The 14,622-nt window shown below is 45.5% G+C and overlaps 5 non-coding genes and 1 pseudogene across 5 annotated transcripts; all 6 read left to right on the plus strand.

The window, feature by feature from the left end:
- Positions 1 to 43: 43 nt before the first annotated feature.
- LOC130317926 (U2 spliceosomal RNA) lies at positions 44 to 234 on the plus strand. The gene has a single exon (XR_008864928.1). It is a non-coding gene; the product is annotated as a U2 spliceosomal RNA (small nuclear RNA).
- A 3,660-nt stretch (positions 235 to 3,894) lies between these two features.
- Positions 3,895 to 4,067, plus strand: LOC130318005 (U2 spliceosomal RNA; annotated as a pseudogene).
- Positions 4,068 to 6,162: 2,095 nt separating this feature from the next.
- Positions 6,163 to 6,353, plus strand: LOC130317928 (U2 spliceosomal RNA). Its single transcript, XR_008864930.1, has one exon. It is a non-coding gene; the product is annotated as a U2 spliceosomal RNA (small nuclear RNA).
- A 2,087-nt stretch (positions 6,354 to 8,440) lies between these two features.
- LOC130317929 (U2 spliceosomal RNA) lies at positions 8,441 to 8,631 on the plus strand. Its single transcript, XR_008864931.1, has one exon. It is a non-coding gene; the product is annotated as a U2 spliceosomal RNA (small nuclear RNA).
- Positions 8,632 to 10,721: 2,090 nt separating this feature from the next.
- Positions 10,722 to 10,912, plus strand: LOC130317931 (U2 spliceosomal RNA). Its single transcript, XR_008864932.1, has one exon. It is a non-coding gene; the product is annotated as a U2 spliceosomal RNA (small nuclear RNA).
- A 2,093-nt stretch (positions 10,913 to 13,005) lies between these two features.
- On the plus strand, positions 13,006 to 13,196 carry LOC130317932 (U2 spliceosomal RNA). The gene has a single exon (XR_008864933.1). It is a non-coding gene; the product is annotated as a U2 spliceosomal RNA (small nuclear RNA).
- Positions 13,197 to 14,622: the final 1,426 nt, after the last annotated feature.

Below are 14,622 nucleotides of genomic sequence, written 5' to 3' on the forward strand. Positions count from 1 at the left end.
TGCCCATGAAGGGGACCTTGTTGGGCCCGCCCCTTTCACGGTTATCGCTTCTCGGCCTTTTGGCTAAGATCAAGTGTAGTATCTGTTCTTATCAGTTTAATATCTGATACGTCCCCTATCTGGGGACCATATATTAAATGGATTTTTGAGAACGGGGGCCGATTTCGAAGCTTGCTTCCGTCGCCCTATGCATTGACCCGATATGGCAGTATCTTCGGGTACAGTGCACCACCCCCTTACAGGGTTAAAAAGAAAGATTCCTACTTTCATTGCTACCTGCTTGCTGGCTAGCCAGCTAGCCAGCCCTGTGGGCCTTGATGCTGCTGCTGCTGCTGCAGCCAAAAAACAAAAGGTGGTGCTGCTGCTGCTTCTGCTGCTTCTGCTTGTGTCTGGCCGCTGTTGGAGCGTCCAGGCACAGGACTTCTGCTGCTGCTGACTAAATGGCCTCCTTAATTGGATCATTTGAGTAGCCAGCACACCTGTGCAGGTAGGGCATGACATGATAGGCAGCTGCCTTGATAGCGGGTGGGTGCTGAATGTTCCTAATTGACAAAATAAGATTAATGCTTATGAAGAAATATAAAATCTCATCCCTTCCCCAATATCGCGCCACACCCCTACCCCTTAATTCCCTGGTTGAACTTGATGGACATATGTCTTTTTTCGACCGTACTAACTATGTAACTATGTAACATAACATGGGGGGGTCTCCTGGCTGTTCACACAGGTGTGTCATTGCTGTACATTGACCATGCATTGCTTCTGTGGTATTGCAAAGGCAAAGACAAATGCTTCCAGCCATCCATTGCACTAATGGATTGGTCATCAGCTGGCTGTCTATGTCCCGCATCAATATAGACCAAAGTACAGAGGGTTAGGCTATGCTATAGTGCACCTACCTGATGCATCAGAAGGTGCGAGGCCCTTGCTAAATTCTGTGCACAGACTTTGAGATCTATGCTTTAGACTGTATCTAAACCTGCTCCAACATGGACTGACATTCTGGCCTACTTTCAGCCGATGCGACTTGTCTGTCGCTGAACAGTCGCTTTTTATGTATTCAGCACCTATGTATAATGTTGTAAAAATGCTCTAGAAGCTAAAGTCGCAGAAATGTCACACATATTTGGCCTGCAACTTTCTGTGCGACAAATTCAGACAGGAAAAATCAGTATAAATCCTTAGAAAATTATCCCCCAGTGTCTCCATCTGCTGGCGGTATTGAATAAGCATTGCTGCACTGATGGGGTATGCATTAGACGAAAAAAAAGAAGAAAAAGAAGAATAATACGCCCAGAAAAGAGGCGAAAAGGAGAAAAACGTAAAAAAACGTGAAAAAAAAGTAAGAGGAAGAGAAGGGAAAAAAAGGTGGAAATGGGTTTAAAAGTGATTTCGGCGGAGAAATATATATATATATATATATATATATATATATATATATATATATACGCGCACACACACACATATATATAAACGTATTCTCCGTTGAGATATTGCAGCCGCTGCTGTGTCCAGGCCCAGGAGCCTTAGCACTGTGCTGTGATGTCACTCAATACCACTGACATCACTAGGTGTAAACAACATCTCTCCTTTGCTGTGTATGTGACTATGGAGCTGTTTGGTGATGTCGTCTATTATGGCCTTCATAGAAGCAACAGGAGATTGTTGCATCCATCTAGAACCCTCAGAACTACAGTGCTATGATGTCACTCACTTCCACAGGCCTTGCAGAGTGTAAACAACAACAACCCAGCTTTGTTGTGTATGTAACCATAGGGATTGTGATGTCACCTAGAACCTTCACAGCAGCGACAGCTTTATGAGGAGCATCAGCACTGCTCTGCCTGAGCAGAACCATCACCACCATAGGTTGTCAAATAACCCGGATTTAACCCACACAGGTAAGTCCAATGGGGTGCAGGCATGTCCTCTATGCTTACAGCTTCCCGTGGGTGTTGGTTTGATACCGTTTGGGGACAGCCAAGGAGGCATCTTTAGGCAACAAAGGTAGGTGTGTGCTTGTGTGTGTGTTTCCTATGCAGATCCTAAGCCCAGTGTCACATGCAAGTAGGAGGAGTAAGAAGGGTTCCTGGCAAATCCGGGTTATGGATTGCATTTAAAAAGGCCCCGTGGGAGTGCAATGGGCCCCTGTCTTGCTGCTTAGCAATAATGGTATGGGTTTAGGTTCTGCTGTGTGTACTGGTGGTTGACTGCCCCCCAGCCCAGAGTGTGCATGGAAAATTGTCTGGCAGCCTCCCTGACAGCAAGCAGTGATAGTGCCCATGAAGGGGACCTTGTTGGGCCCGCCCCTTTCACGGTTATCGCTTCTCGGCCTTTTGGCTAAGATCAAGTGTAGTTCTGCTCACTTGGTCTGGCCAGAGGGTGTCTGGGGTACCCGGCTCCTTTGCCTGGGGGGATCGTCCTTCTTAACGGAGGGACTTCACCCCCCTGCTGCTATCAGGGAGCCGGCTTAGTCCCCAGACAACGGGAGGCGATCCCCACCTACCTACTTCGGTGGGGGAGGTGTCTGGACATCATGGACATGGAGGAAGATTGCGGTTTTTCTTCGGAAGGCGTGCCGCCTTTTGCGAGATTTCGGAATGGAGTTCGTATTTCCCTGCTCGATGTCCGGAAGAAGGAAAGAGGCCTTGTCTTTGTCGTGGAAGAAGTGCTGTTTAAGTTGCTGGAAGTCAAGAGGGAGCAAATCCTATCCATGCTTGAGTTTCCCAGAAGTGGATACTACGACGTGGTGCTGGCTTCTGAAGAGGACTATGAGTCATTTTGGAACATATTGCAGCAAAAGAAGGTATGTCCGGTTTTGGAAGGGGTGGAGATAGTTCCACATTTCCCACGTAGAGAACGATTGGTGACTATAAGGATGTATAGCCCATATACTTCGGAGGAGGATATCGTTACCTTTTTGTCTCGACTCTGTGACAGTGTTCTGCCTAAAGGCAAGGTATTTAATCAATATGGACTATGGACCACCAAGTGGAGGTTCCATGTGAAATTTAAAATGGCAGATGGCAAGTTAGTGATCCCCCCAGGACGGTTTAAAATTGGTTCTGTGAACGGGGATCTGTATTTTTCTGGCATGCAAGATTTTTGCCGCAAATGTAAACAGTACGGTCACAGAAAGGAGGATTGCACGTTTTTGTGGTGTTTCAAGTGTCAAGAGGAGGGTCACGACGTGGAAAATTGTCAAAAGAAAAGGAAATGCCATCTGTGTGGTGAGGAGGGCCATCTGCTTGGCTCGTGTCCTAAGAAAAAGTCTGAGAAAAATTCAGAGAAAAAGGAAGCTGTAAAAAGAAGCAGAGAGGAACCAGCTGAAGTGAAAGAACCAGAAGTGGAGCAGGTTCCAACTAGAAGACCTACAGAGCAGAAGAAGAAGAGAGAGGAGGAAGTGTATGTGCCAGTGCAGTATTTTGGTGTGCTTGGTGGTTTGTTGGAAAATTTGTCGGAAGCAGAAAGAAAAACGTTTGACAAAGATATGATGGATCTAAAGATAGGCTTGAAGAACCGGGAGGAAGAAGCTCGGGATAAAGTCTATTTTTCTTTCAAGGCAGACATGAACCGTTTTGTTGAAACGTATAAAATTCCAGGCTGGTTAGCGTCTCAAGTTAAGAAAGATATAGCAAATGGCAATATCAGTCGAGGACTGATAGACTTTCTAATGGTGTTTGCATGGAGGAAGGGGATGACCTTCTAATTTGGTTTTGCTTAATTAGAAAGTAATGTTTGGTTTTGCTATTTTATGTTGTTTCTTATTTTGTTTTTAAATGTTCTATTTTGTTTCATTAGTGTTTAAGAAAAGAAATAAAAACATGTTACCTGATGATGAACACAAAATTGAGTTCCAAATAAGATCTTGGAACTCTGAGTGAGTTCTGAGGGCTAACTTAAAAAAAAAAAAATCTGTTCTTATCAGTTTAATATCTGATACGTCCCCTATCTGGGGACCATATATTAAATGGATTTTTGAGAACGGGGGCCGATTTCGAAGCTTGCTTCCGTCGCCCTATGCATTGACCCGATATGGCAGTATCTTCGGGTACAGTGCACCACCCCCTTACAGGGTTAAAAAGAAAGATTCCTACTTTCATTGCTACCTGCTTGCTGGCTAGCCAGCTAGCCAGCCCTGTGGGCCTTGCTGCTGCTGCTGCTGCTGCAGCCAAAAAACAAAAGGTGGTGCTGCTGCTGCTTCTGCTGCTTCTGCTTGTGTCTGGCCGCTGTTGGAGCGTCCAGGCACAGGACTTCTGCTGCTGCTGACTAAATGGCCTCCTTAATTGGATCATTTGAGTAGCCAGCACACCTGTGCAGGTAGGGCATGACATGATAGGCAGCTGCCTTGATAGCGGGTGGGTGCTGAATGTTCCTAATTGACAAAATAAGATTAATGCTTATGAAGAAATATAAAATCTCATCCCTTCCCCAATATCGCGCCACACCCCTACCCCTTAATTCCCTGGTTGAACTTGATGGACATATGTCTTTTTTCGACCGTACTAACTATGTAACTATGTAACATAACATGGGGGGGGGGGGTCTCCTGGCTGTTCACACAGGTGTGTCATTGCTGTACATTGACCATGCATTGCTTCTGTGGTATTGCAAAGGCAAAGACAAATGCTTCCAGCCATCCATTGCACTAATGGATTGGTCATCAGCTGGCTGTCTATGTCCCGCATCAATATAGACCAAAGTACAGAGGGTTAGGCTATGCTATAGTGCACCTACCTGATGCATCAGAAGGTGCGAGGCCCTTGCTAAATTCTGTGCACAGACTTTGAGATCTATGCTTTAGACTGTATCTAAACCTGCTCCAACATGGACTGACATTCTGGCCTACTTTCAGCCGATGCGACTTGTCTGTCGCTGAACAGTCGCTTTTTATGTATTCAGCACCTATGTATAATGTTGTAAAAATGCTCTAGAAGCTAAAGTCGCAGAAATGTCACACATATTTGGCCTGCAACTTTCTGTGCGACAAATTCAGACAGGAAAAATCAGTATAAATCCTTAGAAAATTATCCCCCAGTGTCTCCATCTGCTGGCGGTATTGAATAAGCATTGCTGCACTGATGGGGTATGCATTAGACGAAAAAAAAGAAGAAAAAGAAGAATAATACGCCCAGAAAAGAGGCGAAAAGGAGAAAAACGTAAAAAAACGTGAAAAAAAAGTAAGAGGAAGAGAAGGGAAAAAAAGGTGGAAATGGGTTTAAAAGTGATTTCGGCGGAGAAATATATATATATATATATATATATATATATATATATATATATATATATACGCGCACACACACACATATATATAAACGTATTCTCCGTTGAGATATTGCAGCCGCTGCTGTGTCCAGGCCCAGGAGCCTTAGCACTGTGCTGTGATGTCACTCAATACCACTGACATCACTAGGTGTAAACAACATCTCTCCTTTGCTGTGTATGTGACTATGGAGCTGTTTGGTGATGTCGTCTATTATGGCCTTCATAGAAGCAACAGGAGATTGTTGCATCCATCTAGAACCCTCAGAACTACAGTGCTATGATGTCACTCACTTCCACAGGCCTTGCAGAGTGTAAACAACAACAACCCAGCTTTGTTGTGTATGTAACCATAGGGATTGTGATGTCACCTAGAACCTTCACAGCAGCGACAGCTTTATGAGGAGCATCAGCACTGCTCTGCCTGAGCAGAACCATCACCGCCATAGGTTGTCAAATAACCCGGATTTAACCCACACAGGTAAGTCCAATGGGGTGCAGGCATGTCCTCTATGCTTACAGCTTCCCGTGGGTGTTGGTTTGATACCGTTTGGGGACAGCCAAGGAGGCATCTGCAGGCAACAAAGGTAGGTGTGTGCTTGTGTGTGTGTTTCCTATGCAGATCCTAAGCCCAGTGTCACATGCAAGTAGGAGGAGTAAGAAGGGTTCCTGGCAAATCCGGGTTATGGATTGCATTTAAAAAGGCCCCGTGGGAGTGCAATGGGCCCCTGTCTTGCTGCTTAGCAATAATGGTATGGGTTTAGGTTCTGCTGTGTGTACTGGTGGTTGACTGCCCCCCAGCCCAGAGTGTGCATGGAAAATTGTCTGGCAGCCTCCCTGACAGCAAGCAGTGATAGTGCCCATGAAGGGGACCTTGTTGGGCCCGCCCCTTTCACGGTTATCGCTTCTCGGCCTTTTGGCTAAGATCAAGTGTAGTATCTGTTCTTATCAGTTTAATATCTGATACGTCCCCTATCTGGGGACCATATATTAAATGGATTTTTGAGAACGGGGGCCGATTTCGAAGCTTGCTTCCGTCGCCCTATGCATTGACCCGATATGGCAGTATCTTCGGGTACAGTGCACCACCCCCTTACAGGGTTAAAAAGAAAGATTCCTACTTTCATTGCTACCTGCTTGCTGGCTAGCCAGCTAGCCAGCCCTGTGGGCCTTGCTGCTGCTGCTGCTGCAGCCAAAAAACAAAAGGTGGTGCTGCTGCTGCTTCTGCTGCTTCTGCTTGTGTCTGGCCGCTGTTGGAGCGTCCAGGCACAGGACTTCTGCTGCTGCTGACTAAATGGCCTCCTTAATTGGATCATTTGAGTAGCCAGCACACCTGTGCAGGTAGGGCATGACATGATAGGCAGCTGCCTTGATAGCGGGTGGGTGCTGAATGTTCCTAATTGACAAAATAAGATTAATGCTTATGAAGAAATATAAAATCTCATCCCTTCCCCAATATCGCGCCACACCCCTACCCCTTAATTCCCTGGTTGAACTTGATGGACATATGTCTTTTTTCGACCGTACTAACTATGTAACTATGTAACATAACATGGGGGGGTCTCCTGGCTGTTCACACAGGTGTGTCATTGCTGTACATTGACCATGCATTGCTTCTGTGGTATTGCAAAGGCAAAGACAAATGCTTCCAGCCATCCATTGCACTAATGGATTGGTCATCAGCTGGCTGTCTATGTCCCGCATCAATATAGACCAAAGTACAGAGGGTTAGGCTATGCTATAGTGCACCTACCTGATGCATCAGAAGGTGCGAGGCCCTTGCTAAATTCTGTGCACAGACTTTGAGATCTATGCTTTAGACTGTATCTAAACCTGCTCCAACATGGACTGACATTCTGGCCTACTTTCAGCCGATGCGACTTGTCTGTCGCTGAACAGTCGCTTTTTATGTATTCAGCACCTATGTATAATGTTGTAAAAATGCTCTAGAAGCTAAAGTCGCAGAAATGTCACACATATTTGGCCTGCAACTTTCTGTGCGACAAATTCAGACAGGAAAAATCAGTATAAATCCTTAGAAAATTATCCCCCAGTGTCTCCATCTGCTGGCGGTATTGAATAAGCATTGCTGCACTGATGGGGTATGCATTAGACGAAAAAAAAGAAGAAAAAGAAGAAGAATACGCCCAGAAAAGAGGCGAAAAGGAGAAAAACGTAAAAAAACGTGAAAAAAAAGTAAGAGGAAGAGAAGGGAAAAAAAGGTGGAAATGGGTTTAAAAGTGATTTCGGCGGAGAAATATATATATATATATATATATATATATATATATATATATATATATATACGCGCACACACACACATATATATAAACGTATTCTCCGTTGAGATATTGCAGCCGCTGCTGTGTCCAGGCCCAGGAGCCTTAGCACTGTGCTGTGATGTCACTCAATACCACTGACATCACTAGGTGTAAACAACATCTCTCCTTTGCTGTGTATGTGACTATGGAGCTGTTTGGTGATGTCGTCTATTATGGCCTTCATAGAAGCAACAGGAGATTGTTGCATCCATCTAGAACCCTCAGAACTACAGTGCTATGATGTCACTCACTTCCACAGGCCTTGCAGAGTGTAAACAACAACAACCCAGCTTTGTTGTGTATGTAACCATAGGGATTGTGATGTCACCTAGAACCTTCACAGCAGCGACAGCTTTATGAGGAGCATCAGCACTGCTCTGCCTGAGCAGAACCATCACCGCCATAGGTTGTCAAATAACCCGGATTTAACCCACACAGGTAAGTCCAATGGGGTGCAGGCATGTCCTCTATGCTTACAGCTTCCCGTGGGTGTTGGTTTGATACCGTTTGGGGACAGCCAAGGAGGCATCTGCAGGCAACAAAGGTAGGTGTGTGCTTGTGTGTGTGTTTCCTATGCAGATCCTAAGCCCAGTGTCACATGCAAGTAGGAGGAGTAAGAAGGGTTCCTGGCAAATCCGGGTTATGGATTGCATTTAAAAAGGCCCCGTGGGAGTGCAATGGGCCCCTGTCTTGCTGCTTAGCAATAATGGTATGGGTTTAGGTTCTGCTGTGTGTACTGGTGGTTGACTGCCCCCCAGCCCAGAGTGTGCATGGAAAATTGTCTGGCAGCCTCCCTGACAGCAAGCAGTGATAGTGCCCATGAAGGGGACCTTGTTGGGCCCGCCCCTTTCACGGTTATCGCTTCTCGGCCTTTTGGCTAAGATCAAGTGTAGTATCTGTTCTTATCAGTTTAATATCTGATACGTCCCCTATCTGGGGACCATATATTAAATGGATTTTTGAGAACGGGGGCCGATTTCGAAGCTTGCTTCCGTCGCCCTATGCATTGACCCGATATGGCAGTATCTTCGGGTACAGTGCACCACCCCCTTACAGGGTTAAAAAGAAAGATTCCTACTTTCATTGCTACCTGCTTGCTGGCTAGCCAGCTAGCCAGCCCTGTGGGCCTTGCTGCTGCTGCTGCTGCTGCAGCCAAAAAACAAAAGGTGGTGCTGTTGCTGCTTCTGCTGCTTCTGCTTGTGTCTGGCCGCTGTTGGAGCGTCCAGGCACAGGACTTCTGCTGCTGCTGACTAAATGGCCTCCTTAATTGGATCATTTGAGTAGCCAGCACACCTGTGCAGGTAGGGCATGACATGATAGGCAGCTGCCTTGATAGCGGGTGGGTGCTGAATGTTCCTAATTGACAAAATAAGATTAATGCTTATGAAGAAATATAAAATCTCATCCCTTCCCCAATATCGCGCCACACCCCTACCCCTTAATTCCCTGGTTGAACTTGATGGACATATGTCTTTTTTCGACCGTACTAACTATGTAACTATGTAACATAACATGGGGGGGTCTCCTGGCTGTTCACACAGGTGTGTCATTGCTGTACATTGACCATGCATTGCTTCTGTGGTATTGCAAAGGCAAAGACAAATGCTTCCAGCCATCCATTGCACTAATGGATTGGTCATCAGCTGGCTGTCTATGTCCCGCATCAATATAGACCAAAGTACAGAGGGTTAGGCTATGCTATAGTGCACCTACCTGATGCATCAGAAGGTGCGAGGCCCTTGCTAAATTCTGTGCACAGACTTTGAGATCTATGCTTTAGACTGTATCTAAACCTGCTCCAACATGGACTGACATTCTGGCCTACTTTCAGCCGATGCGACTTGTCTGTCGCTGAACAGTCGCTTTTTATGTATTCAGCACCTATGTATAATGTTGTAAAAATGCTCTAGAAGCTAAAGTCGCAGAAATGTCACACATATTTGGCCTGCAACTTTCTGTGCGACAAATTCAGACAGGAAAAATCAGTATAAATCCTTAGAAAATTATCCCCCAGTGTCTCCATCTGCTGGCGGTATTGAATAAGCATTGCTGCACTGATGGGGTATGCATTAGACGAAAAAAAAGAAGAAAAAGAAGAATAATACGCCCAGAAAAGAGGCGAAAAGGAGAAAAACGTAAAAAAACGTGAAAAAAAAGTAAGAGGAAGAGAAGGGAAAAAAAGGTGGAAATGGGTTTAAAAGTGATTTCGGCGGAGAAATATATATATATATATATATATATATATATATATATATATATATATATACGCGCACACACACACATATATATAAACGTATTCTCCGTTGAGATATTGCAGCCGCTGCTGTGTCCAGGCCCAGGAGCCTTAGCACTGTGCTGTGATGTCACTCAATACCACTGACATCACTAGGTGTAAACAACATCTCTCCTTTGCTGTGTATGTGACTATGGAGCTGTTTGGTGATGTCGTCTATTACGGCCTTCATAGAAGCAACAGGAGATTGTTGCATCCATCTAGAACCCTCAGAACTACAGTGCTATGATGTCACTCACTTCCACAGGCCTTGCAGAGTGTAAACAACAACAACCCAGCTTTGTTGTGTATGTAACCATAGGGATTGTGATGTCACCTAGAACCTTCACAGCAGCGACAGCTTTATGAGGAGCATCAGCACTGCTCTGCCTGAGCAGAACCATCACCGCCATAGGTTGTCAAATAACCCGGATTTAACCCACACAGGTAAGTCCAATGGGGTGCAGGCATGTCCTCTATGCTTACAGCTTCCCGTGGGTGTTGGTTTGATACCGTTTGGGGACAGCCAAGGAGGCATCTGCAGGCAACAAAGGTAGGTGTGTGCTTGTGTGTGTGTTTCCTATGCAGATCCTAAGCCCAGTGTCACATGCAAGTAGGAGGAGTAAGAAGGGTTCCTGGCAAATCCGGGTTATGGATTGCATTTAAAAAGGCCCCGTGGGAGTGCAATGGGCCCCTGTCTTGCTGCTTAGCAATAATGGTATGGGTTTAGGTTCTGCTGTGTGTACTGGTGGTTGACTGCCCCCCAGCCCAGAGTGTGCATGGAAAATTGTCTGGCAGCCTCCCTGACAGCAAGCAGTGATAGTGCCCATGAAGGGGACCTTGTTGGGCCCGCCCCTTTCACGGTTATCGCTTCTCGGCCTTTTGGCTAAGATCAAGTGTAGTATCTGTTCTTATCAGTTTAATATCTGATACGTCCCCTATCTGGGGACCATATATTAAATGGATTTTTGAGAACGGGGGCCGATTTCGAAGCTTGCTTCCGTCGCCCTATGCATTGACCCGATATGGCAGTATCTTCGGGTACAGTGCACCACCCCCTTACAGGGTTAAAAAGAAAGATTCCTACTTTCATTGCTACCTGCTTGCTGGCTAGCCAGCTAGCCAGCCCTGTGGGCCTTGCTGCTGCTGCTGCTGCTGCTGCAGCCAAAAAACAAAAGGTGGTGCTGCTGCTGCTTCTGCTGCTTCTGCTTGTGTCTGGCCGCTGTTGGAGCGTCCAGGCACAGGACTTCTGCTGCTGCTGACTAAATGGCCTCCTTAATTGGATCATTTGAGTAGCCAGCACACCTGTGCAGGTAGGGCATGACATGATAGGCAGCTGCCTTGATAGCGGGTGGGTGCTGAATGTTCCTAATTGACAAAATAAGATTAATGCTTATGAAGAAATATAAAATCTCATCCCTTCCCCAATATCGCGCCACACCCCTACCCCTTAATTCCCTGGTTGAACTTGATGGACATATGTCTTTTTTCGACCGTACTAACTATGTAACTATGTAACATAACATGGGGGGGTCTCCTGGCTGTTCACACAGGTGTGTCATTGCTGTACATTGACCATGCATTGCTTCTGTGGTATTGCAAAGGCAAATACAAATGCTTCCAGCCATCCATTGCACTAATGGATTGGTCATCAGCTGGCTGTCTATGTCCCGCATCAATATAGACCAAAGTACAGAGGGTTAGGCTATGCTATAGTGCACCTACCTGATGCATCAGAAGGTGCGAGGCCCTTGCTAAATTCTGTGCACAGACTTTGAGATCTATGCTTTAGACTGTATCTAAACCTGCTCCAACATGGACTGACATTCTGGCCTACTTTCAGCCGATGCGACTTGTCTGTCGCTGAACAGTCGCTTTTTATGTATTCAGCACCTATGTATAATGTTGTAAAAATGCTCTAGAAGCTAAAGTCGCAGAAATGTCACACATATTTGGCCTGCAACTTTCTGTGCGACAAATTCAGACAGGAAAAATCAGTATAAATCCTTAGAAAATTATCCCCCAGTGTCTCCATCTGCTGGCGGTATTGAATAAGCATTGCTGCACTGATGGGGTATGCATTAGACGAAAAAAAAGAAGAAAAAGAAGAAGAATACGCCCAGAAAAGAGGCGAAAAGGAGAAAAACGTAAAAAAACGTGAAAAAAAAGTAAGAGGAAGAGAAGGGAAAAAAAGGTGGAAATGGGTTTAAAAGTGATTTCGGCGGAGAAATATATATATATATATATATATATATATATATATATATATATATATATACGCGCACACACACACATATATATAAACGTATTCTCCGTTGAGATATTGCAGCCGCTGCTGTGTCCAGGCCCAGGAGCCTTAGCACTGTGCTGTGATGTCACTCAATACCACTGACATCACTAGGTGTAAACAACATCTCTCCTTTGCTGTGTATGTGACTATGGAGCTGTTTGGTGATGTTGTCTATTATGGCCTTCATAGAAGCAACAGGAGATTGTTGCATCCATCTAGAACCCTCAGAACTACAGTGCTATGATGTCACTCACTTCCACAGGCCTTGCAGAGTGTAAACAACAACAACCCAGCTTTGTTGTGTATGTAACCATAGGGATTGTGATGTCACCTAGAACCTTCACAGCAGCGACAGCTTTATGAGGAGCATCAGCACTGCTCTGCCTGAGCAGAACCATCACCGCCATAGGTTGTCAAATAACCCGGATTTAACCCACACAGGTAAGTCCAATGGGGTGCAGGCATGTCCTCTATGCTTACAGCTTCCCGTGGGTGTTGGTTTGATACCGTTTGGGGACAGCCAAGGAGGCATCTGCAGGCAACAAAGGTAGGTGTGTGCTTGTGTGTGTGTTTCCTATGCAGATCCTAAGCCCAGTGTCACATGCAAGTAGGAGGAGTAAGAAGGGTTCCTGGCAAATCCGGGTTATGGATTGCATTTAAAAAGGCCCCGTGGGAGTGCAATGGGCCCCTGTCTTGCTGCTTAGCAATAATGGTATGGGTTTAGGTTCTGCTGTGTGTACTGGTGGTTGACTGCCCCCCAGCCCAGAGTGTGCATGGAAAATTGTCTGGCAGCCTCCCTGACAGCAAGCAGTGATAGTGCCCATGAAGGGGACCTTGTTGGGCCCGCCCCTTTCACGGTTATCGCTTCTCGGCCTTTTGGCTAAGATCAAGTGTAGTATCTGTTCTTATCAGTTTAATATCTGATACGTCCCCTATCTGGGGACCATATATTAAATGGATTTTTGAGAACGGGGGCCGATTTCGAAGCTTGCTTCCGTCGCCCTATGCATTGACCCGATATGGCAGTATCTTCGGGTACAGTGCACCACCCCCTTACAGGGTTAAAAAGAAAGATTCCTACTTTCATTGCTACCTGCTTGCTGGCTAGCCAGCTAGCCAGCCCTGTGGGCCTTGCTGCTGCTGCTGCTGCTGCAGCCAAAAAACAAAAGGTGGTGCTGCTGCTGCTTCTGCTGCTTCTGCTTGTGTCTGGCCGCTGTTGGAGCGTCCAGGCACAGGACTTCTGCTGCTGCTGACTAAATGGCCTCCTTAATTGGATCATTTGAGTAGCCAGCACACCTGTGCAGGTAGGGCATGACATGATAGGCAGCTGCCTTGATAGCGGGTGGGTGCTGAATGTTCCTAATTGACAAAATAAGATTAATGCTTATGAAGAAATATAAAATCTCATCCCTTCCCCAATATCGCGCCACACCCCTACCCCTTAATTCCCTGGTTGAACTTGATGGACATATGTCTTTTTTCGACCGTACTAACTATGTAACTATGTAACATAACATGGGGGGGTCTCCTGGCTGTTCACACAGGTGTGTCATTGCTGTACATTGACCATGCATTGCTTCTGTGGTATTGCAAAGGCAAAGACAAATGCTTCCAGCCATCCATTGCACTAATGGATTGGTCATCAGCTGGCTGTCTATGTCCCGCATCAATATAGACCAAAGTACAGAGGGTTAGGCTATGCTATAGTGCACCTACCTGATGCATCAGAAGGTGCGAGGCCCTTGCTAAATTCTGTGCACAGACTTTGAGATCTATGCTTTAGACTGTATCTAAACCTGCTCCAACATGGACTGACATTCTGGCCTACTTTCAGCCGATGCGACTTGTCTGTCGCTGAACAGTCGCTTTTTATGTATTCAGCACCTATGTATAATGTTGTAAAAATGCTCTAGAAGCTAAAGTCGCAGAAATGTCACACATATTTGGCCTGCAACTTTCTGTGCGACAAATTCAGACAGGAAAAATCAGTATAAATCCTTAGAAAATTATCCCCCAGTGTCTCCATCTGCTGGCGGTATTGAATAAGCATTGCTGCACTGATGGGGTATGCATTAGACGAAAAAAAAAGAAGAAAAAGAAGAATAATACGCCCAGAAAAGAGGCGAAAAGGAGAAAAACGTAAAAAAACTTGAAAAAAAAGTAAGAGGAAGAGAAGGGAAAAAAAGGTGGAAATGGGTTTAAAAGTGATTTCGGCGGAGAAATATATATATATATATATATATATATATATATATATATACGCGCACACACACACATATATATAAACGTATTCTCCGTTGAGATATTGCAGCCGCTGCTGTGTCCAGGCCCAGGAGCCTTAGCACTGTGCTGTGATGTCACTCAATACCACTGACATCACTAGGTGTAAACAACATCTCTCCTTTGCTGTGTATGTGACTATGGAGCTGTTTGGTGATGTCGTCTATTATGGCCTTCATAGAAGCAACAGGAGATTG

This window comes from Hyla sarda, unplaced genomic scaffold (assembly GCF_029499605.1).
Source record: "Hyla sarda isolate aHylSar1 unplaced genomic scaffold, aHylSar1.hap1 scaffold_204, whole genome shotgun sequence".
Lineage (NCBI taxonomy): Eukaryota > Metazoa > Chordata > Amphibia > Anura > Hylidae > Hyla > Hyla sarda.